Source organism: Canis aureus, chromosome 3 (assembly GCF_053574225.1).
Source record: "Canis aureus isolate CA01 chromosome 3, VMU_Caureus_v.1.0, whole genome shotgun sequence".
Classification (NCBI taxonomy): Eukaryota; Metazoa; Chordata; class Mammalia; order Carnivora; family Canidae; genus Canis; species Canis aureus.
Window position 1 is genome coordinate 54,557,989 of NC_135613.1, and position 22,082 is coordinate 54,580,070.

Sequence of the window (22,082 nt, forward strand, 5' to 3'; positions counted from 1 at the left end):
CTTATGTCTGGGTGAGTGGAATTCCCCGTGAAAACCGTGTTTTGTGACCTTTGTGATATGTGTTAGGAAAGCATCCTCTGTAAGCTTCCTCTGGCCTGGGGGTGGGTGGGTGGGTGTGGAGTGGGGGTCTTGTGTCTGTGGTTCTCCTTGTCAGCCCTGACCCCAAAATACTCCAACTGATGGACATATCTTCTTTGCAGGAGATGCTACACACTTTTCTCTTTCTATCAGGCTTGCATCTTTTTAAAAAAAAATATTTTATTTATTTTAGGAGAGAGACAGCATGTAAGGGAGGGGCAGAGGGACAGGGAGAGAGAAAATCTCAAGTGGACTCCACACTTGGAGCCCATTGTAGGGCTTGATCCCATGACCCTGAGATCATGAACTGAACTGAAACCCAGAATCGGACATTCAACCAACTGCACCACCCAGACACCCTAGGTTTGGGTCTTTTAAGCAACATACACCCTTCCACTGGCACAGCTTTGTTATGAATCGCCTCCAAGTGACAGTAATGCTTATGATATTATATTTTGCTTCTTTCAGGAACATGAAAATCTTGCCTTATCCATTTTCTAAACCCTTTGCATTGGGAGATAGGGATATAAGGCCATAAAGTCCAGCCTTTTCTATTTTTGCCCAAGAATAATGACACTGTCTTTATCACCTTCTTTTGGACCGTTTTACAAAGGCTGTCTTCCACTTTCTCTTCAACCATCAGTGGTAGTAAGTCAACCGAAACTACACTAAACCAGAGGGGGAGAGGGGAATATTGACATGCATAATTGAAAAGTCCAAGGGTAGGGTTAGCTTCAGGTATGGCTAACTCTAGCTACTGTGATGTTTTCAGGAGTTTCTCTCTCTCTGTCATCAGGCTCACCTTTCTGCTATGTGCAGCTTCATTCTTGGTCTCATTAAACAAGGTGGCATTCAGCAGCTCGAAACAGATAATTGACCATCTTAGCTGCTTGACTAGAGAAAGAAAGCGTACCTCCTTCCCAATTATTTAAGCAAATTGCCAGCAACAACTCTCATTGGTCCAGATAGTGTCATGTGGCTACCTCTGAAACAGTCGTTGAGATTTTGGTAGACATTTTTTTGGTGCCAAAGGATGAGATCGACCCTCTTTGGCCACATAGACTATGAGTTGAGGGTGGATGGTCTCTCCCCAAAGATAAAGAAGGTTCTTGAAGGAAGATGGCAAATGGATGCTAAGCAGACAGAAACAACAGCTGTCCAATCTGTGTCCCATAGCAATCTTTTCTTCAGTGCCCTCTGATAGCATTGAGAAATCTCCTACCAAGCACATTCTTCCCTAACTTTGTGGCACCCTGTCCTTTGCCAGTAGCTTCATATTCCACTGTGTTGGCCTCTTGCCAGGAAAAGAAAATTCTCTTCAACACCATCAACATCGCCAGCTATTCACTCCCAATATCCCTTCCTCTCTCTTCCAAAGTCACAGGCATCCACTGAATGAAAGATGGAACACCAAGATACCTGGGTGGCTCAGAGGTTGAGTGTCTGCCTTTGGCTCAGGTCATGGTCCTGGGGTCCTGGGATCGAGTCCTGCATCAGGCCCTCTGCAGGGAGCCTGCTTCTCCCTCTGCCTGTGTCTCTGCCTCTCTCTGGATCTCTCATTAATAAGTGGATGAAATTTTTAAAAAGAAGAGAAGAGAAAAGGAAAGGAAAGATGAAACACTATTTGTATCCCCAACCCTTCAGAGTCCGTCTCAGAGCTGTAAAACTTCCAGAGACATAGTTCAGACTTCTTTTAACCACACCATTTATCTACACATGGATCAGAAGAAGCAGGTAATGGCTGGAGATCTTGTGTAAATATCCCATCACACCCTCTATTTGAGCTCCAGAAACACATGTCCCTCTAGCGTGCCGCACTTGGTCTCAGTGGGGAATATCTCCTTATTCTAAGAATACACAAGTGTCTGCCCCCTCCACCCAGCCATGCCTGCTTCTCTCAATATGCTGGCATGATGCTGAGGACATGCCACATATTCAATGATGTATACCCTGCTTCCATTCTTGCCCTACCCAACTGTTGTCAAAACACCCAAAACGAGAGGTGCCTGAGTGGCTCAGTTGGTTTAGGATCTGACTCTTGGCTTCAGTTCAGGTCATGATCTCAGGGTGGTAAGATCAAGCCCTGCATCGAGCTCTATGATCAGCAGGGAGTCTGCTGGAGATTCTTTCCCTTTGCCACCTCCTCACACGCACACTCTTTCTTAAATAAATAAATAAATCTTAAAAAACAAAAACCAACGCCCAAAGAAACAAAAAAAACCTCACTAAGTTAAAGATGGAATCAGGAAAGAGGCACGGGAACTTTACTCGTATTTTTCAAGCTAGGTGGTAGGGTATGTAAGTGCTTATTGTATTCCTGGCTAGTCTTCTGAAATATTTCATAAGTTAAATAAACTTTAAAATTTGCAGGGTGCGAGTCAAGCTGACACACTAAAAAGCTAATCCCGTCACGTCACTCCCCGCTTGGCTCCCCAAAGCCCACAAGATGACAACAGCTCCTTACCTGGCACACGAGTTCCTTTCTTATTAAAGCTTGGATGTTTGTGTCCCCACCCCCTCAAAAAAATTTTTATGTTGAACTCTGATGAGAATTGTTTTTTTTTTAAGTTTTATTTATTTATTTATTTATTTATTTATTTATTTATTTATTTATTTTATTTATTAATGAGAGACAGAGAGAGAGGCAGAGACACAGGCAGAGGGAGAAGCAGGCTCCCCACAGGGAGTCCAATGTGGGGCTCAATCCCAGGACCCCAGGATCAGGTCCTGAGCTGAAGGCAGATGCTCAACCACTGAGCCACCCAGTCATTCCACTCTGATCAGAGTTAAATTAGGTCATACAAGTGGATCCTGTGTGATGGCATTAGTGTCCCTATGAGAAGAGGAAGGGAACCTAAGCTCTCTTCTCCTGCCGTGCAAGGACACAGTGAGAAGGTAGCTTTGATTATAGCATCCCACCCCCACCCCACTACCAGCCATAGCTTCAGATATCTTGAACCACCCCTAGTTCCCTGAATGGGCCATATTTTCTCTCAACTGGATGTTTCAGAGTCTCTTCTCTCCTTTTCCTCACATCGCTAACTTCTGTTTCCTCATTGCATTTAGTAGAGTAGACTAATGAAGAGGCCCCAGAATACAGCAGATTAAAATATATACATTTCTTTTTGCTAGAGTAGTAAGTTCTGAGATGAGCTGTCCAGGTGAGTGGACCACTCAGCTCCTCATGGTCATTCAGGGACCTAGGTTCCTTCCAGTCATTGCTCACCCTGCCTCCAGACCCTCAGAGTCCCCCTGCATGATTGAAGCTGGGTCACTTCCTCATGCAGATTCCACCTGCAGGAAGAAGGCACACAAGGATGCTTTGTGGTCCAGACCTAGAAGTGGTCCAGGTCATCTCCATGCATTCTATTGGTGATAACTAGTCATGTGATCACAACAAACTGCTGGGGATGCTGGGGAATGTAGTTTCTACTTGAGCAGCCATGCGTCTGCCTATAGTTCTCCCATAATGGAAGAAGGAATTTTGACAAGCGATGGAGTTCAGACTTGGATTCCTGATGACACTTCTCTGCCTCAACCTCCCTCTCTAAGTCAGATGTCCCTCTTGCAAACACTTCGTGCATTACCTAGATGTTTCAGTAGCTGCTCACCTTACCTTCACTGGTCTGTCTCCCCACCTTCCCTACTAGATTGTGTGCAGGTTCTGTGAGGCTCTGTAAGCTCAATGCCCTGCAATTTCTTCTGCATTTTGAATACTTTTTGAGTAAAATTATGGAGGGCCCAGGACAAAACACAAACGTGGAGCCTCTGGTTCAAAAGCAACTAAGAATTTTCAGATGATAGAAGAACCTTAAACCAAGCGTGGCGTCCTTTTTTGATGCAGATCCCTGCTCACTTGCACAAGTCATGTGCCCATGACGCCAGCCCTGAAAGTATGAGCCAGTAAATTAATTGCATTGAACAGCCTGCATCATCCTCCACGAGAGAAGCCACTTATCTGCTGTGTGATTGCGGGCGGTGGGTGGAGATGAGTCAAATCATGCTTGTGAATTTCTGGGAAGTCCATCTTTGTTGTCCCCACAGGCTAAACTTAATAGTGACCATGTCCATGGTGAGGGCATTACCCCACGTTCCATTGCCTTGACCTTTGGAGGGTGGGGACACAGCTGCTACTGGGCTGCCAGTGCCCCGACAACCAAGATGTAGAACATCCTGCCTTTCCCTCACCTGCGAGGTCTCCTTCAGTGTGTCACCACTGCAGAAGCAGTCATCGTGACAATTTACTACCAGCCTCAGACATCCCTTGGGTTGCTGGGGAGACTCTAGAGTCATTGCCAAGCAGTTCTCCAGCATCTGCCCAAATCCCTCCAGTGACAGAGAACTTCCTGCCTCCCCAGGCGCAGCTCCGTCTGTTTCTGACAGCTCTGTGGATGGAGATCTTCCTAGAGTTGAGCCCAAATCTCCTTCCTCGTGACTCCCACCCCCCCCACCCCACTGGCTCAGAGCCACACAGGAATTATAATGTTTCCGCCGTGCCCTTCAGGTGCCTGGAGGGTTCTGATGTTCACTTGAAGGCAGAGGTTGCCAATGAGCAGCACAGAGATGGAATAAAAACACAAATGTATTGTGTTTGTTCTTTTGTTTTGTTTTGTTTTGTTTTTGGTTGGTTGCCAATGCTGAAAAATCTGGAAAGGGTTCATACAAAATGTAGAACTGAAACCTCTAAAACTTGAAAGCTCTGGTAATACAGGGCTCATCATCCTACAATCCTACTTGCACTAAAAGATACTATAAGACTAGATATGGGGTGAGTAGTTCTGCTCTCTGTCACAGCCTGCTGCTTTGGCTACTTGATAACCATGCATGGACACTGAACTAAAGGTCAGAGCCCTTATTTTGAAAGTATGTTAATGTGTTCCTCCTCCACCATAGGAATAACCAAGGAGTTATAAACCCAAGTATTTAAATTGGTTCCAGGAAAAGTTATTTGAAAAAGTATGATTCCTTTTTTTTTCTTTATTCTTTTCTTTTTTTCCTCCCTGCTCATAATGCAGAGGTGTTGGCTGATGTTCCAGCAACTATCTTGTGATAGTGAGGCAATCCTGAGGATGGAGGCCACATATAAGAATGTTGAAAGCAACAAATAGCAAGACGCTGGTTCATTAATGATGATAGAATGGCCACATCAGCTGTATTTACCTCCAAACTTCCTTTACCTAAAATAAATAATTAAAAGCACAAAACATATCTTATAGAAGCCACTCTTAAGTAGTTGTTCTTAGCGAGTACAGGCCATTCCTATCTGGTATATATGGTTTTTTTTTCAGTCATTGCCTTTACTTAAATTAAGCTTTCATTATGGGAAACTCTCAACACACACAAACATAACTGGACTAATATCCACATGCAAAAGAATCAACGGAGACCTCCTACCTCACAACATACCCTAAAATTAACTCAAAATAGATCATACACCTGCATACACAAGCTAAAACTACAAAAACCCTTAGAAGAAACCTTAAGAGTAAATCTTCACGAAATTGGCTTAGGCAATGATTTCTTAGATGTCACACACAAAAGAAGCATAAGCCACAGAAGAAAAAATAAATGAGATTTCATCAACATTTAAAATATCAGTCCTTCAAACAACACTCCAGAGAGTGAAAAGACAACCCGCAAAACGGGGGGTAAATATTTGCAAATCGTTTTCCTGATAAGGGCCTTGGACCCAGAATATAGAAAGAAGTGTCACAACTCAATTAAAAATATCTTTAAAACCCCCATTTAAAAATGTACAAAGGACTCGAATAGACATCTCCCCCAAAGAAGATAGAGAAATGGCCAATGAGCACATGAAAAGATGCTCAACATCATTAGCCATCAGGGAAATGCAAATCCCAACCACAATAAGATACCACTTCACACCCACTAGGATGGCTAGGATCAGAAATAACAAGAGTTGGCAAGGATGTGGAGAAGTTGGAACCCTTGTGCATCGCTGGTGGGAATGTAAAATGGCGCAGCTGCTGTGGAAACCAGTTTGGCAGGTCCTCAAAAAGCTATACATAGAATTACCATATGATCCAGCAATTCCACTCCTAGGTAATATATCCAAAAGCATTGAAAGCAGGGACTCAAACAGATAACTTCTCCACCAGTGTTCATGGCAGCTCTGTTCAGAGATCGGGATCAGAAAGGTAAAAACAACCCAAGTGTCCATCAACGGATGAATGGACAAACAAAATGTGACCTAGCAGTACAATGGAATGTCGTTCAACAATAAGAATGACTCACTGATATCAACCCCAACGTGGATGAACTCAGCGAACATTATGCAAAGTGAAAGAAGCCAGTCACGAAAGATCACATGCTGTATAATTCCCTTTATGTGAAATGTCCAGAATAGGCAAATCTGTGTGGACAGAACAGATATTACTGGCTGCTGGGGATTGGCCAGAGCAGAGAAAGGAGGTGACTGCTTTCGGGGACAGGTTTTCTTTGGGGATTTAAAAGCAGTCTAAATTTGGATGGTGGTGGTGGTCACTCAACTCTGTCAATAGACTAAGATGCATTGGACTGTATACTTTAAATGGGTGAATTGGATGATATGTAAATGATATCTAAATAAATCAGCTTTTAGGGGCGGCTGGCTGGCTCAGTAGGTAACACATGCAACTCTGGATCTGGGGGTTGTGAATTCGAGACCCACGTTGGGTGTAGAGATTACTTAAAAAATAAAACTTTAAAAAAATCTGTTTTTAAAAAAAGCTGTTTTTTTTAAAAACCCTCTCATTTATCTGCTCTAATTTCGACCATTATTAACTTGAGGTCAGTTTCTTTTCATCTATACTCCCATGTGCTCTCCCCTCCTCATATTATTTTGAAGCAGATCCCAGGCACCATTTTTTTTTTAAACATTTTACTTATTTATTCCTAAGAGACACACAGGGAGAGGCAGAGACACAGGCAGAGAGAGAAGCAGTCTCCCTGCAGGGAACCTGATGTGGGACTCCATCCCAGGACTTCGGGATCACGCCCTGAGCTGAAGGCAGATGCTCAACCACTGAGGGGACTCAGGTGTCCCCTCCAGGCACCTTTAATACAGAATTTAAAATAGAATTCGTTGTGCGGCAGTCGGCAGCCTGGTCCTGGCTGTGAGACACCCACACTGGGTTCTCCAGCCTCCTGGACATGTTGTGGCATGATACCTTGGAGTAAATCTCTCTCTGCTTAAATTTTTCCCTAAGAACCTCAACTATTGTGTTCACAGCTGACATGGACCTTTAGTGACAAGACTTCTGATGGAGCTGTGGATATCTGAAAAGCAGTATTAGAGACTCTCCCATCCTTAATGATGGAAACCCAGAACCTTCCTGGAGGCCATATATAAATTTAAACCTGTTCCAGATGAAGATGGATTATAGGAGGAGGCATGCCTTCCCAGGGGAGACATCCCCCCACCCCCGCAATGGTAATAAGCCAATAAGGTTGACCATAGCTCTCTACTATCTTGGATTCTGATTCTGATTCCCTAAAGAGAAATGCTTCCTTTCCCAAAAGTTCCTGGGTGGAAACACCATTCCCCTGCCCTGGGGAGTTGGCTCTTGTCGTATCTTCTACAACCTGGACCCTCCCACCAGCTCCTCCGTGTACTAGGAGTATACTTGGTAGGCTCTGGTTAACTTCTCCACTCAACCAGGTTTCTCATATAAAATAGGATCCGTGGTCTTTACAGAGTCTTGAGCTCAGGTCCCCCAAGGGCTTGTGTTCAATTCCTCATTCTGACTCCTGTTCACTGCATGACAGCAGCATACTTGACCTTTCTGAATCTCTGTGGCTTCATCTGTGAAATGGGTATGATAATTCCTATCATGTAGATTCACTTATGTGGGGTGAGAGGTAGCTACCTTTGTAAGGCACCTGCCCCAATGCCTGGCCTGGAATAGCCATGGGACAACTGCCTGCCACCCTTTATTAGTAAATGTGAAATGTAAATTAGTAATCTTCTCAATCAGAGAAGATTAGGCTTTTAAAATTGGTGTTGTTTTGATTTTAAGGAATGGACTCATTTCCCTTTCTTTCTTTCTTCTTCTTCTTCTTCTTCTTCTTCTTCTTCTTCTTCTTCTTCTTCTTCTTCTTCTCCTTCTTCTTCTTCTTCTTCTTCTTCTTCTCCTCCTTCTCCTTCTCCTCCTTCTCCTTCTCCTTCTCCTTCTCCTTCTCCTTCTCCTTCTCCTTCTCCTTCTTCTTCTTCTTCTTCTTCTTCTTCTTCTTCTTTCTTCTTCTTCTTCCTCTTCTTCTTCTTTTTTAAAGATTTTATTTGTTTATTCATGAGAGACACAGAGAGAGGCAGAGACACAGGCAAAGGGAAAAGCAGGCTCCCTGTGGGGAGCTTGATGCGGGACTTGATCCCAGGACCTCAGGATCACGACCTAAGCCAAAGGCAGATGCTCAACCGCTGTGCCCCCCCGTGCCCTTCATTTCCCTTTCTAAATGTATTACTTTTATATAATAATAACAATAATAAATATTTATTGTTTGCTCCTTAGCAGACACTATATAGGGAACAGAGGGCTTCTAGCATCTCATCTCATCTTCTCAGCCTTACTGTGGGTTAAGTATCATTTTAGAGAAGAGAAAACTCAGGTTTGAGGTCAATATACTCACCTGAGGTCCCCCAATTGACAAATGGCTGGGCTGGGATACTAAGCCCACCTGCCTGGTTCCAGAACCTTTCCTGTGTTGCTTCTCCATCTGCTCTGAGCTCGGCCGCTAAACTGCCCCCTTCAAGGGCCCTTCCAAAAGAGTGTCACTGCTCCCCCTCTTCAAGCTGTGGACTCACCAGGGGCTAGGCACAATCTTTATCAGGAATATAGGCTTCCTGGCTCAGGGGGACATTACGAAGCTGTAAAATTGTCCCACTGTCCTGACTTATCTCTGCAGCCTGGGCTGCTTGAGCACAGAGGCTTTCAGGGTTCTGGGGCATCGTTCCTTACTTGATGCCACACCTTGCTGCACTCTGGCTCCCATGGCTGCCTGATTCTGCAGCCCCCTCCTGCGATGCCTTGATGACATGTCCCCAGGCGCTGGCCAGATGGTCCAGCATCCACCCTCCCTCGACCACCCACGTCCTGACCTGTCTGTTCCCTGATTTTAGCTTGACCACTGCAGGAGGCTGTTCTGTTCCCAAAGATCCTGCCTTCCAGTGCCCGCCTAGGTTGTCCTACGGAAGACAGTGCTGCAAAGGTGATGGGAGGTCATTCCTGAGAGTAGGTCACGAAAGGCTGCAACTTCTCTCCTGCTCACATAGTAACTCTCCCTTCCTCCCTCCCGCCCTTTGTCTCTCCCTGTCCCTCTCTGAGGAAGCAAGCTCCCCTGCTGCAAGCAGCCCCGTGGAAAGGTCCGTGAAACAAGGGACCACATGGCGGGGGGCCTCCCAATAGCAACCACCCAGAAACTGAGGTCCTTGGCCCAACAGCCTATAAAGAACGGACTCCTGCCAGGGATCAGTGATGAGCTTGGAAACCATCCTTCCCCACCTGAGGCTCAGATGGCTTCAGCCCTGGCCATCGTCATGGTTGAAGCCTGTCGGAGGCTCTGAGCCCCCACCGGGATTCCTCACCCGCAGAACCTGAAAGATAATGTATGTCTTGAGTGGCTAAGTTTCAGAGTAATCGTCATGGAGCAACAGGTGCCTGATACAGCCACGACCTTGTGTGCACCTTCATCTGCGCTGAAGCTGCCGTCCCCAGGTGAGACGGCTGTCCTCCCAGGAAAGATTTAGTGGCCTTGCTGATAGGGGCTTTAGCTCGCAGCCAGGGACCATTGTACTGCTGGTCAGCGGCAGATGGGCTTGTTCTCTCAGGAAGCACATTCTCAACCGGGGCGATTTTCCGAGGAAGCCAGAATTGGCTCCTGGAAGGTGGAAGACTCTCCCCTTTTTATGTCTAAAGTGCAGATGTATGTTCAATATGTAAAGATATACACAATGTTGGGCACCTGGGTAGCTCAGGGGTTGGGCATCTGTCTGCCTTCAGCTCAGGGCATGACACAGGGGTCCCAGGATCGAGTCCCAGATGGGGCTCCCCGCAAGGAGCCTGCTTCTCCCTCTGCCTGTGTCTCTGCCTCTGTGTGTCTCTCATGAATAAATAAATAAAATATTTTTAAAAGAGATATATAATGTCTGTGATATTAATATTTCATGGGTGGAGGAGGGGCAGTAATGGGAAAAGGCTAAAAAAAACCCTGATTTTGGATAACAGCTCGGGCTGCCTCGTGAGGGAGGGGCAGGATGGAGAAGCATTTAGAAACCAGGACGGGAGATTAGGGAGGACCCAGAAGCCCAGAAGTTGGGGTCCTGCCCTTCCTTGTTGGAGGAGGTGTTCTTGGCACCTGCACGTCCCCTGTCGGGGAACTTAGAGCTCTGTTTTTAGGTTCCTTTTTCCATAGAGGGCACGGACTGAGCAGGCACAGTGCCTGGCACATGACAGGCAGTCAAAGGAAAGCCATTATCTGCAGGTGTGCCAGGGGGTTGCTTGTCTTCTCCAGATTGTTTTGGGAAAGAGCTTCTGCTTCCTGGCCGGGGGTCATGTGAGTCAGATCCCATGTTACACCCAGAAGCTTCAATCACCCTGCTCCTTGCACCAGGCTAGATTCTCTCCCTGGGGCCCCAGGGGCTCCAGGGCTTGTTGTCCCACTGTGAGTTGGTCTCGGCTTCAGGTAAAAGGATGAGTGATTAGCAAGATGTCAGAGGTGAGCTGAGCATCCCCTTAGGTTCTAATGTGGGGTCTCAGTCTCCTCCAACACTAAGAACGATGGCTGGCACACAGTAGGTGCCCAATAGATGCGACTTTCATCAAGTAACAGGTTCCATTACCATGGAACCATGACTTCCCATCACCTTTGCAGTGCTCTCTTCCTTAGGACAACCGGGACGGGCACCAGGAGGCAGGATCTTTGGGAACCGCTTTGGAAATGGCCTCCTGCAGTGGTCAAGCTAAAATCAGGGAACAGACAGGTCAGACCGTGGGTGGTCGAGGGAGGGTGGATGCTGGACCATCAGGCCAGCGCCTGGGGACCTGTCATCATGGGAATGCCACAGACCAAGAGATCCAGTTCATCTCTTACCCCCAAAGTCTCCCTTTTCCCTTGAGTCGTTTCTCATGTTGGCTTCCAGGAATACTGGATATATCTTTCCCCAGGCCACCTCCCAGCAAGAGATGCCATGGCCCAGATCTGGCCAACGAGATATAAAAGGAAATCTGTGAGAGGTGTCTGAGAAATGTTTCCTTCTTGGTAAGAGAGATGTTTGAAAAGATTCCCTCATTTGGTGCTCTGGTGTAAAGATGAGGTGCCTGGAGCTGGAGCAGCCACGTTGCCACCATGAGGGAAGAGCCACATGGACTGCAGAGACTGGGACTCCAGTACCTTGATATTAGTGATCACTGACACACTGGTCCTATCCTGAAACCTGTCTACCTCTTGCCTTCTCATTAACTAAATAACTCAATTCTTTTCATTTTAAAGTGACTATAGGTCTCTATGCTACTTACAACCAAAAGTATCATAAGTGTCTTAAAAGTAGCTTGAGTAACATCATAAACAAAAGAATCCTTATGGGGCCTCCTAGCTGGCTAAGTCAGTAGAGCATGAGGTTTTTTGTCTCGGGGTCCTGAGTTCAAGCTTCAGGTTTGGTGCAGAGCTTACTTACAAACAGAAACAAAGGAAGAAAGAATTCCTTTTTTATTTTTTAAGATTTTATGTATTTATTTATAAGAGACACAGAGGCAGAGACACAGGCAGAAGGAGAAGCAGGCTCCCTGTGGGGAGCCTGACGCGGGACTCGATTCCAGGACCCCGGGATCATGCCCTGAGCTGAAAGCAGATGCCTAACTGCTGAGCCACCCAGATGTCCCGGAAGAAAGAATTCTTGCAAAATAACAAATTCCTATTTCAAAGGTGAAGAAGCTGGAAGAAATGTGGTAGGAGTTTTGAGGATTCATTACCTATTTTATTTTTAAAGACTTTATTTATTTATGCATGAGAGAGAGAGAGAGGCAGAGACACAGGCAGAGGGAGAATCAGGCTCTATGCAGGGAGCCTGACGTGGGGCTCGATCCCAGGATGCCCTGGACCACACCCTGGGCTGAAGGTGGCACTAAACCGCTGAGCCATTGGGGCTGCCTTCATTACCTATTTTAATCCTCATAAAAACTCTGTGGGGCAGGTTTTAGCTCTACTTTCAGAATTTATTTTATTTTATTTTATTTTATTTTATTTTATTTTATTTTATTTTATTTTATTTTATTTTATTTTATTTTATTTATTTATTTTAGAGAGAGTGCACCAGCAGGGGGGAGGAGCAGAGGGAGAAGGAGAAGCCGACACCCCACTGAGCAGGGTGCCGACATGGGGCTCGATCCCAGGACCCCAGGATCATGACCTGAGCCCAAGGCAGACACTTAACCAACTGAGCCCCCCAGGCACCCCACTATTTTCAGACTTCTTTGCAAGTTTAGAAGGTTAAAGGACATTTTCCACACAATTAAATGGGGGAGGTGAGACTTGAACCCAGGTCTCTCAAATCTAGATACGGCTTTCTTCCCGATGTCCTTCAGTGCCACTGCTCCGGCACCAGGATCTTCCTGGACACATCTGATGATGTCGAGTCAGTAAAAATGCGGTCACCCTAATTCAGGTCATGTCAACCTGAGCATAATTACGCTCATCGCTTAGAAAGTGTGTTTACGAACAAAATACTAGCCCCGATGAAAAAGTGGCGACAGCTGGATGAAATTCACAGTCCTGAGACCCGCGTGCCAACCTATATTTCTGTCTGCAGTCTCTTGGAGAATTTATATTCCCGATCCACACTTCAATTGGTAATTGCCCGGCATCTGTTCTTTTTAAGTCTTTATTATTTTTTATTCTCGCCCAGATGTTGAGTGGAGCTGCCGCGGTTGCGGGATTGCAGCGAGAGGTCCAGCTGCTGGATTTGGGAAGGGTCCACGTTTTGTTTCTTTTCAGCTCTTCAGCTTGAATTTATGATGAGGTTTTGATGAATGGTACCCTTCTCCCAGCCCGGCTCTCTTTGCATGTGTCTGTGTCTGCAATATCTTTGGTCTAATTATGCGGATGCATCTCTTGGTTGAAAATTTATGTGATGCCTCTTGCCAGGAACCAGGAGCCAGGACCAGGGATTTGTGGTCTAAGCAGCCTTGACTCTACTCTCTGTGGTATATCCAAAGTGAAGTTGGGGAGCCCAGGAAGCTTGGTAATTTAGGGCTCCAGCAGGTTGAGAGTTTGGGCAAGTGTCAGCCCTGCAGTGAATTGCAGACACACCATGGGAATCAAAGATTTGCTGGGGGGGGAGGGGGAGGGGATGCCAATCAGAATTAGGGACAGAGAAAGGAGGTAGGGATAGGACAGACGGGACAGGGAAGATGGGGTGGATGGGTGGGTATTTAGTATGTTCACCTAGATAGGACCTTATCTGCTGGTACCATCCAATAAACTTGGTTAATTCACTCATTTCTTGGCTTTCCAGGTAGATTTTAAGTTCCTTCAAGTCATGAGCTAGTCTAGTGAGCTCTTGCTGTGTAACAAACCACCCCAGGATTCACATTATCACTCAGTTTCTGGTACCCAGGAGTTGAAGAACGACCCAGCTGGGCAGGTCTGGCCTGGGGTCTTGTGCAGCTGCAATAAAACAGTGACTGGTGGGGCCCCTGGCTGGCTCAGTGAGTGGAGCTGGTAACTCTTGATCTCAGGGTTGTGACTTCAAGCCCCACATGGGGTGTAGAGATGATTGAAAAATAAAACCTTAAGAAAAAAAATACACAAAAATACAAAACAGTAATGGAACACTGAGGGCTGAGGGTCTCTCCACCAAGGGGGCTTTGGCCTTCCTCAGAACACAGGGGGCTCAGGGCAGGTGCACCTCTCATCTCTGAAAACAGGCGAAGCGACTTCTCCAGAGTGAGGGGGCCGGTGTTACCGTTCGTTATGACCTTTCTGCCGTCCTTCATGGGTCAGAAGAATGGGTACAAAAACACGCCTGGTTTCAAGAGAAGGGGCAGCAGACCACTTCCCGATGAAAGGAGCGTCAGGGCTGTGTTGTCACGAGAGCTCCGGGTGAGAGAGGTTCGGGCGGCCACGCTGGAACAGGTGCCTACACAATGCCAGCCTGTTTTGTTTCTGTTTCTTGACTACTTTTTTAAGATTGTGTTTATTTATTTGAGAAAGATGAGAGAGAGAGAGAGAGAAAGTGCGCGCAGAGGGAGAGGCAGAGGGAGAAGCAGGCTCTTCGCTGAGCAGGAAGCCAGATGCAGGGCTGGATCCCAGGACCCTGAGATCGCGACCTGAGCCAAAACCGAGAGTCAGACAGTGCCTGTCACTGAGCTGCTGTTGGCACAAGTGTTCAGGGGATGTCGACTGCTCGGCACAATCCGATGCTACCCACGCCAGCCTCTGGGTAAGGCACAGGACACCATAGTGGCGCCCCTGCCTGCCTCGTGGGTCCTACCATCAACTCAAAAGGACCCAGCAGTGATGGAGTAATCGGAGAGACCCAGTGGGCTGAGCTGTAGGAGCAGAAGCAAACCGTGGGGTTAGGATGGGAGTATGTAGCCGGGCGGAGGGTCGTCGGCGTGGAGGGGTGTGTGGGGCCCGCGGCGGCTACCCTGGGGCCTCTGCTTGAGGAGCCTGTGCCAGGGGGAGGCACTAAGAAAGGGAGGGAGGCTTGGGAGGAGGTGGATGGAGGGCTCCTTGACGTGCCTCGTGAGGATGTCACCGTCTTGCTGTCCTGCGAGAGCATGTCATTCAGGGGGATGGGGCAGAGGTTTGACCCAGAAAGTAGAAGCCACTGGAGGGAGTTAAGGGACCGATTATTAAAGACAAATGGAAGTGTGTGTGGGGGGGAAGGCCAGGAGGTCGCTCTAGGAAATGAGCCAGTGTGGGGGTCTTGCCCTGGTTCCCAGCAGCCTCAATCCCACTGTGGGTGAGCTCTGGAAGGTACCTCGGGAGTGAAGGGTGTTGCTGCGGGTGAGCCCAGGCTCTGGGCTCAGCCTATCCCAGAACTACACTTGCAAGGGATTCACGGACGTGATGGGCCAGGTGGGTGCCCCCTTGCTGGGGGCTCCCATATGTGGGACCACACATGGCCAGGGCCGGCTCTGGGAGCCACGAGGGAGACTCCTAAGGTGCATAATTTTTTTTTTTTAGATTTTATTTATTTATTCATGAGAGACCCAGAGAGAGAGGCAGAGACACAGGCAGAGGGGGAAGCAGGCTCCATGCGGGGAGCCCGATGCGGGGCTCGATCCCAGGACCCCGGGATCACACCCTGAGCTGAAGGCAGATGCTCAATCACTGAGTCCCCCCAGGTGCCCCCAGAATTTAAGGAAGCACCCCCAAGCTGCACGAGCATAAGAGTGATGCCTCTTGAAAGCTTGTGCCTCGAACCCCCAGCCCTGTGTCACATAGATGTGCCAACTGCCTCCTGATCGAGGGAGGCACCCCCAGTGAAGTTCTCAGAGCCATGTCTGAGCTGAGAAAGAGCTAGCCAGGAGGAGGGAAGATGTCAGCTAAGAGAATAAAGGGAATAGTATGTAGAAAACCCCAGAGAAAGAGAGAGAGAGAGGGAGCCTGGCTCATTAGCAGGACTGAGTGATGGGTAACTGATCCTCAGTCCCCGGGGCCCCGGCATGGGCTTGTGCCTCCTAAATGTGGGCTCTGCAGAGCTGGTATTCTTTAGGGTCCTGCTCAGGGACCTCCTGGGAGTTTGCAGGAACATGAGCTGCCCACAAAGATTTGGGGGCAGGGAGGGTTTAACTCCTCCATGGAAAAGTTGAGGGAGATTCATCAGCTCACACTTATAGCTTGATGGAACTGCAACCAGGAATCCTCTTCCCTAGGTGGGAGCAGAGATCAGGAGACGTGGAGGAGGGAAGATGCTTTTGTACATCCTTGCGGGATGGGGGTGGGGGTTCATTCTCTGTGCTACAAACCACCCCCAGTCTCCTGGGCTAACACCAGCCTGGTCCGATCCACCTCCTGCATGGATTATAACAGCCTCCTGCTTCGGCCTCCAGCCCTATGGTCTACACAGCAGCCAGAATGCTAGGCAAACCTAAACAGGTCTGGCTTTGTATTTACTGTGAGTAAAATCTCATGTCCCTAAAGTGCCCTGTGAGCCCTGCATGGTCTGACCTCCCCTGTCCGTCCCCTCCGACCCAACAATGCATCATAACTGTACCAGGCAGCTCTTTCTCCCCACGCACACTACCTCCAAAGCTCCATGAAGTCAGGGATTTGGGCTTTTTAAAAATATATATTTATTTGACACAAAGAGAGAGAGAGAGCACGTGCATGCAAGCAGGGGGAGGGGCAGAGGGAGAAGCGGGCTCCCCCCTGGGCAGGGAGCACCACCTGGGATCATGATCTGAGCCAAAGGCAGATGCTCCACCAACTGAGCCACCCAGGCACCCCTTGGCTTATTTTGCAAACAGCTCTGACCAGGGCAGAAGCACAAATTTTCCAAGAGAAATTCCGTATCTGGATTTTGAATGCCAATCTGAGTTTAAGGACTGGCACGGAATAACGTTTCACCTTTCATGTGCCACTGGCCACTGGAGCCATGCGTCTCTACTTCATGGTCTCTGACCTCATAAGAGAAGCAGTGGCCAGGTTTGGGAAGCGGGTTTAGAGAGGACAAGGCCTTGATGCAGGTGGTGTGGACCTGAGTGGGGGCCTTCCAAGCCCCCACCTGGGCCCCTGACCATGTCCTTGGCAACAGCTGCTGGAGAGAGCGAACGGCTTCTTCCCTTCCCATCATACCTGGTTGGTGGTCACACCTGGGCAGGAAACATACTGATGATGCCAAAGGGGAGAACACCTTGTGTGACAAGCAGAGTGGTCCAGGGGACCAGGCTCTCTGCAGATTCCTCCTAGAAATTCTCTCAAGCCCCTCTGGTCACTAGCATTTTTCTGACTTCTCTGGTTGGATTCCTGATTCTCAAATCAAAGGTGCCCAGATACACCTGGACAGTGGCCACCAGCAAAAGCCAGGCAGCAAGGACAAGGGCGACATGGAGGATGGAAATTCCCAAGTTGGAATTACAACCCGGGGCTCCCATGCACGTACTGAGGGGGGCTTGGTTATCTGTTCCATGAATCACTACCAGGGTAGCTGCCCTATGTCCTTCGGTCATAATCACCTTCACCTCCCCAGGGAGGTGCTATAGCCATTTTTGTGATGAGGACCAGACAGCAGAGGAGTGACAAAGCCAAGGCTATGGAGCTGTGAGTGATGGGATTTGATGATTCAAAATCAAGGCTGATGCCAGAGCCCATGTTCCATCCACCCCACAGCTCCGCCCTTAGGGAAGGTGTCAGTGAATCACAAACGGATCAGACTTTGTAGGCCTGGAAGGGACACTTACAGTCACTGAGTCCTCACCCCACTGGACTTGAGAGCCTTTTTTTTCTTCAATATTCCAAGACAGAAGAGAAGTTAATTTTATTGACCTGTTGCTTATGACAGACATCATGGTCAGTGTACGGAACATCTATGAAAATTTTGAGGCAGATGCTATAGGCTGCTTGTATGTAGCTTATGGGAAGATTGATCACCATCGATCATAGGAATTGTAGATTATGTTCATCTTAAGCTTCTTTTTTCTCGATTTAATTTCTTGAGAACCTTTTTCCTTGATTTTCACTGTTTCAAGGAAACTGAAAGTTCCAGGGAATGAAACCAGCAAGGTGTCCCTCACCTCTCTGACCAGCTCTGATTGGCACTTGGTCTCTGTAACCTGTGACCCCAGCCTCTGCACCACCTCATCGCCTTCCCAAGAGAAGGTCCACTCTGGGTTTGACTGAAGTTCTCCACTCTTCTTTTATACAAAAGGCATCTTTTAGGGGCACCTGGGTGGTTCAGTCTGTTGAGCGTCTGCCTTCGGCTCAGGGTGTGACACCAGAGCCGTGGGATCAAGTCCCACATCAGGCTCCTTGCATGGAGCCTGCTTCTGTCTCTGCCTCTATCTCTCTGTGTGTCTCCATGAATAAATAAATAAAATCTTTTTAAAAATTTAAATTTAAATTTAAAAAGGCATCTTTTATATAAAAGGACCCCATCTAGGCAGAAGACATAGCTCTGGGATTTGAACCCAGCTCACTAGGAAGCAACAGTCAAGCATGAAAACGATGGGGATTTGTCGCATGGATCTAAGCTGGCATCTCCTTCCCTGCTGACCCCCCAGAAGAGCAGCACCCAAGAAAGGTTTGGTCAGGCCACACCTTAAGGGGCGCTTTGACCTAGCTTCCTGCTGAGGCTCTAAGGGTTTTTAGCTTCAAGAAAGAGCTAGCTGACCGCTCTTCTGGCTTCCTCTTCCTGCCAGCTGCAGACCGCTGTGCCTCTCCCCGAGAGCCTTCTGGCTCCTTTGGTCTGCTCTTGTCTGCTTGGCCAAAGGAGACATCACTTGCTGGTGCCACTGGAGCCAGAGCAATTATAGCCCAGTGCAGATGCGTGGGTGGGAGGTGGGCACGGAGGTGGGGAGCAGGGGGGAGCTGATCAAAGCTGCTGGGGATATAGTCCCTCTTCTCCACCCCCCACCCCCACCCCCGTTGGTGCACTTGAATTTGCTGAATTACTTGAGCTCAGCTGATAAACCCCCCGCAGAGGGCTCCCGGGAGAAAGCACCTGCTGTGAATGCACTAATCAGATTGAGTGAGAAGTTGCGAAGGCACCTTGGCCTGAAGTGTGATAATCCCGTTTCCAATTTACCGATTATGCAATAAGAAAACGTCTTTGGTAATTTCATAAGGAAAGCACAGGAGCCTGCTTACAGACCTCGCGCGTCCTCGCGAAATCGTGAATAATAGCGGCTCCCCGCAATAAATGGAAGCCGTTGAGGAGAAAGAAAAAAAAATCAAGAATAATTACTTTGTTTATTAACATGCGGTGATTAACATTTCAAAAGCAATTTAAATTAAAACAGCACCAATCTGAGATGGGGCCGAGGTGGGGATCTGTCTGGAGGAAGGCAACGCTCCTTTGAACCTGGGCTTCGTGTTTTGTGTCTCCGGGTTTCGTGTCTTCTAAGGGGGCCTATCACCAGTTTACACGCCAGAGGGTCAACCGGCATCCACGAGCCCCAGGTGAGAACGCGTGGGTCTGGGGTCACACCTGCAAGTATGTCTTTCCAAAGGCCTGGAGAAAATTGTCTCCCCGCCTCCCACCACCACCCGGTTTCCGACTTCTCCAGTGTGTCTTTGGTGAGGAGGAGAAGCAGGGAGCAGAGGGCAAAATCCATTCCACAACAGGGGGTGGTGTATCCGGTGTATGAGTTATGCCAGCCTAAGTCTGATCTAACCTGTTCTGTGTTTTTCAGACTTCCCGTGCCCACCGTGATAGACTGTCCCCCCGAAACAACCACATCCTAACCATCCCTGGTACTTATAAATATGTTACCTGGTTTGGCCAAAAACAAACAAACAAAAAATTGCAAAAGTGATGCAACGAAGGATTTTTTCTTCCTTTTTTTTTTTTTTAAGATTTTATTTATTCATGAGAGACACAAGCAGAGGGAGAAGCAGGCTCCGTGCAGGGAGCCCGATGCGGGACTCAATCCAGGCACCCCAGGATCAGGACCTGAGCTGAAGGCAGGTGCTCAACCACTGAGCCACCCGGTCATCCCAACATTTTTCTTCAAATCAATTCTGAGCTAACCGAGCTAGTTGCCTTCACCTGGTGCCAGCAATGATATTCATGAAAATCATGTTTGATTCCAACAAAATATTCACCCCTGTAAGACGCTCATCCCTGCATCCTCTATGACTACTTAATGGGGGCCGCCAGACCACCAGCGGGAGTGACCCCCATTTTTGCGAAAACACTGACCCAGCCCTGCACAGCTCAAGAAGCACCCATCGTGCAGCTGGGCTTTCAGAACTGCTTTGCTAAGTTCAAATTTCACTTGAAGACGATCAGAAAAAAATAAAAATAAAAAAAAAAATTTAAAAAAAAGGAAAGAATCAGCCCCTTTAAAAATAGAAGCCATTTCTCCTGCAATGTTTCACAGAGCCAGATTTTAAAATGCAGAATTTAGCAGAATCTGAAATCATCTCGGTAGAGTTACTGACAGATAGCTAAGGACCCTTAAAGGGGAAGGAGGGAGCCATGGCGTGTGCTAGTGGGGAGCTGGGGCTGGCGGCAGGATCCAGCTAACAGCCTGAACTGGGATTGGTGTGGTCTGCGTTTCTCTCTCTCTGCCTCGGGACCCAGGGCCATGTAGGTAAAGTGGGGTTTGCTGTCCACGGGAGGGTGAAAGGATTGTTGAGGCTCTCAGAGATGGGGAGGTGGTCCAATTGAGAAGTCCCCCTCCCGGAGAAGAAGATGCCAATTATTAACCAGTTTCCCCTGCCTCAAGCAGAGGAATGGGCAAAGCAGAGCTTTGCGAAATGGGCAGAGCTGGGGAGACTTCCAGCTCCAAGAGGGGAGTCGGGCTCGTTCTGCTTAAGCCCAGGAGTCGATACAGTCAAAAGCAATGGGTCCTGGCAGTTAGACTCTAAGAGTCCTAAGAGTCTGCCGGTCCTGGATCTGTGCTTCTTTACCCCCTGTTTGTTTAAACACTGTTTTGTTGCAAGGCATTGTGCACGTGGGCAGCGCTTCGAGCACATCTCATGGACCCCCCCCCCCATAAATGAATAGACTCTTTCTTTTAGGATATACGTTGTTTCTGCTGTTGAAAAAAATAATCTGAAAACAAAATTCTACTTTTTTTTTTTTTTTTTAAATTCTGAAAGATCTAGAGTCTGGATCACCAGCCTTTGATCTGACGGTGGCTGAGCCCAGCCTGGGGAAAAGCAAGCCTCTGACCTCACCCAGGTCAGCGGCCAAACAGACCCCCTTTATCTCTGTGCTCAGCACTGATGTGATCGGCAGCATCACCCCAAGGCCCCAGGAGGACCCCTCTCCCAGCCGTCTGTGGAATGCTGGCCCTGGGGCTGGTGGAATGTTGTGATTTTGACCTGCCTGGTGTCATCTTCCTTTTTCTGGCTCCAGTACCCAGGACTTCTCTTTGGTAAAGACTTGTTCAGTATTGTCGCATGGCGCTGAGCCAGCACCCTGAGTTTCCAGGGGTGGCCGCGCATCACAGATGAAGCCAGTCAGCATATCCCACCTCTTTGGTCGCCATGAACATCCAAGGGAGGGGTCAGAGAGAGAGTCAGCAACTTTTATTTCTTTTTCTTTCACGATTTTATTTACTTATTCATGAGAAACAGAGAGAGGCAGAGACATAGGCAGAGGGAGAAGCAGGCTCCCTGTGGGGAGCCCGATGCAGGACTCGATCCCAGGACCCCCGGGTCAAGTCCTGCGCCAAAGGCAGATGCTCAACCACTGGGCCACCCAGGTGCCCCTCTCCCCCACCCCTTTTTTTTTAAGTCGGATTTTCTTCACCTACATTTACAAGTATTCTGATAACTAAGGCCGAGGCACAAGCTGCCCTTTGGAGGAACGGGTTGTGGACTTCTCCCAGAGAGGCGTCTTACAAGGTGGCTGTGTCTGCTCAGGCTGCAGCGTGGCCAGACCCCCGAGTTCAGCCTGGATCGCAGTCGGCACTTGCCCCGTCTGCTGGGTTTCCTCGAGTAGGGTTAATCCGCACAACCACGCGAGGCAGTCCCATGACTCAGAAAGGGCTTCCTCCTTGTAGCCGGCCTCCCACACGGCCACCAGGGACCCTCACCTCCTGGCATTCACACCCTTTTAAAAATCCCTGCTGGCCCTGCGTGCGGGGCTGACCGTGTAACCACGAGGATGCTGCAGATGGGCGATGAATACCTTTCGAAGTGCGGTCACTAAGATACGGCAGCTCTGTCTTGCTGGCTCATGGGCCGCTCCCTTGGTGGGGGGTGGGGGTGGGGACCAGCTGCCAGGTTGGGGTGGGCGGGGGAGGCACCCAAGCAGCCCTTCGGAGAGTATCACGTGTTGAAGAGCCGAGGCGACCAGCCGACAGCCTCCAAGGGGCTCCCCACCCTAGAAGCGG

General features: G+C 48.4%; 1 long non-coding RNA gene across 3 annotated transcripts in view; it reads left to right on the forward strand.

The window, feature by feature from the left end:
• The window catches only part of LOC144310935 (uncharacterized), a 30,087-nt gene extending 10,070 nt beyond the window's left edge, over positions 1 to 20,017 (forward strand). Inside the window, exons 2-5 of one of the 3 annotated variants that reach the window (XR_013376597.1) lie at positions 7,310 to 7,510; positions 19,035 to 19,194; positions 19,428 to 19,488; positions 19,591 to 20,017. This is a non-coding gene — a long non-coding RNA (uncharacterized LOC144310935). Of the gene's footprint in view, positions 1 to 7,309; positions 7,545 to 19,034; positions 19,195 to 19,427; positions 19,489 to 19,590 lie in introns of those variants that run through there. The other 2 variants (XR_013376599.1, XR_013376598.1) reach the window with 2 other exon arrangements.
• The last annotated feature ends 2,065 nt before the right edge of the window (positions 20,018 to 22,082 follow it).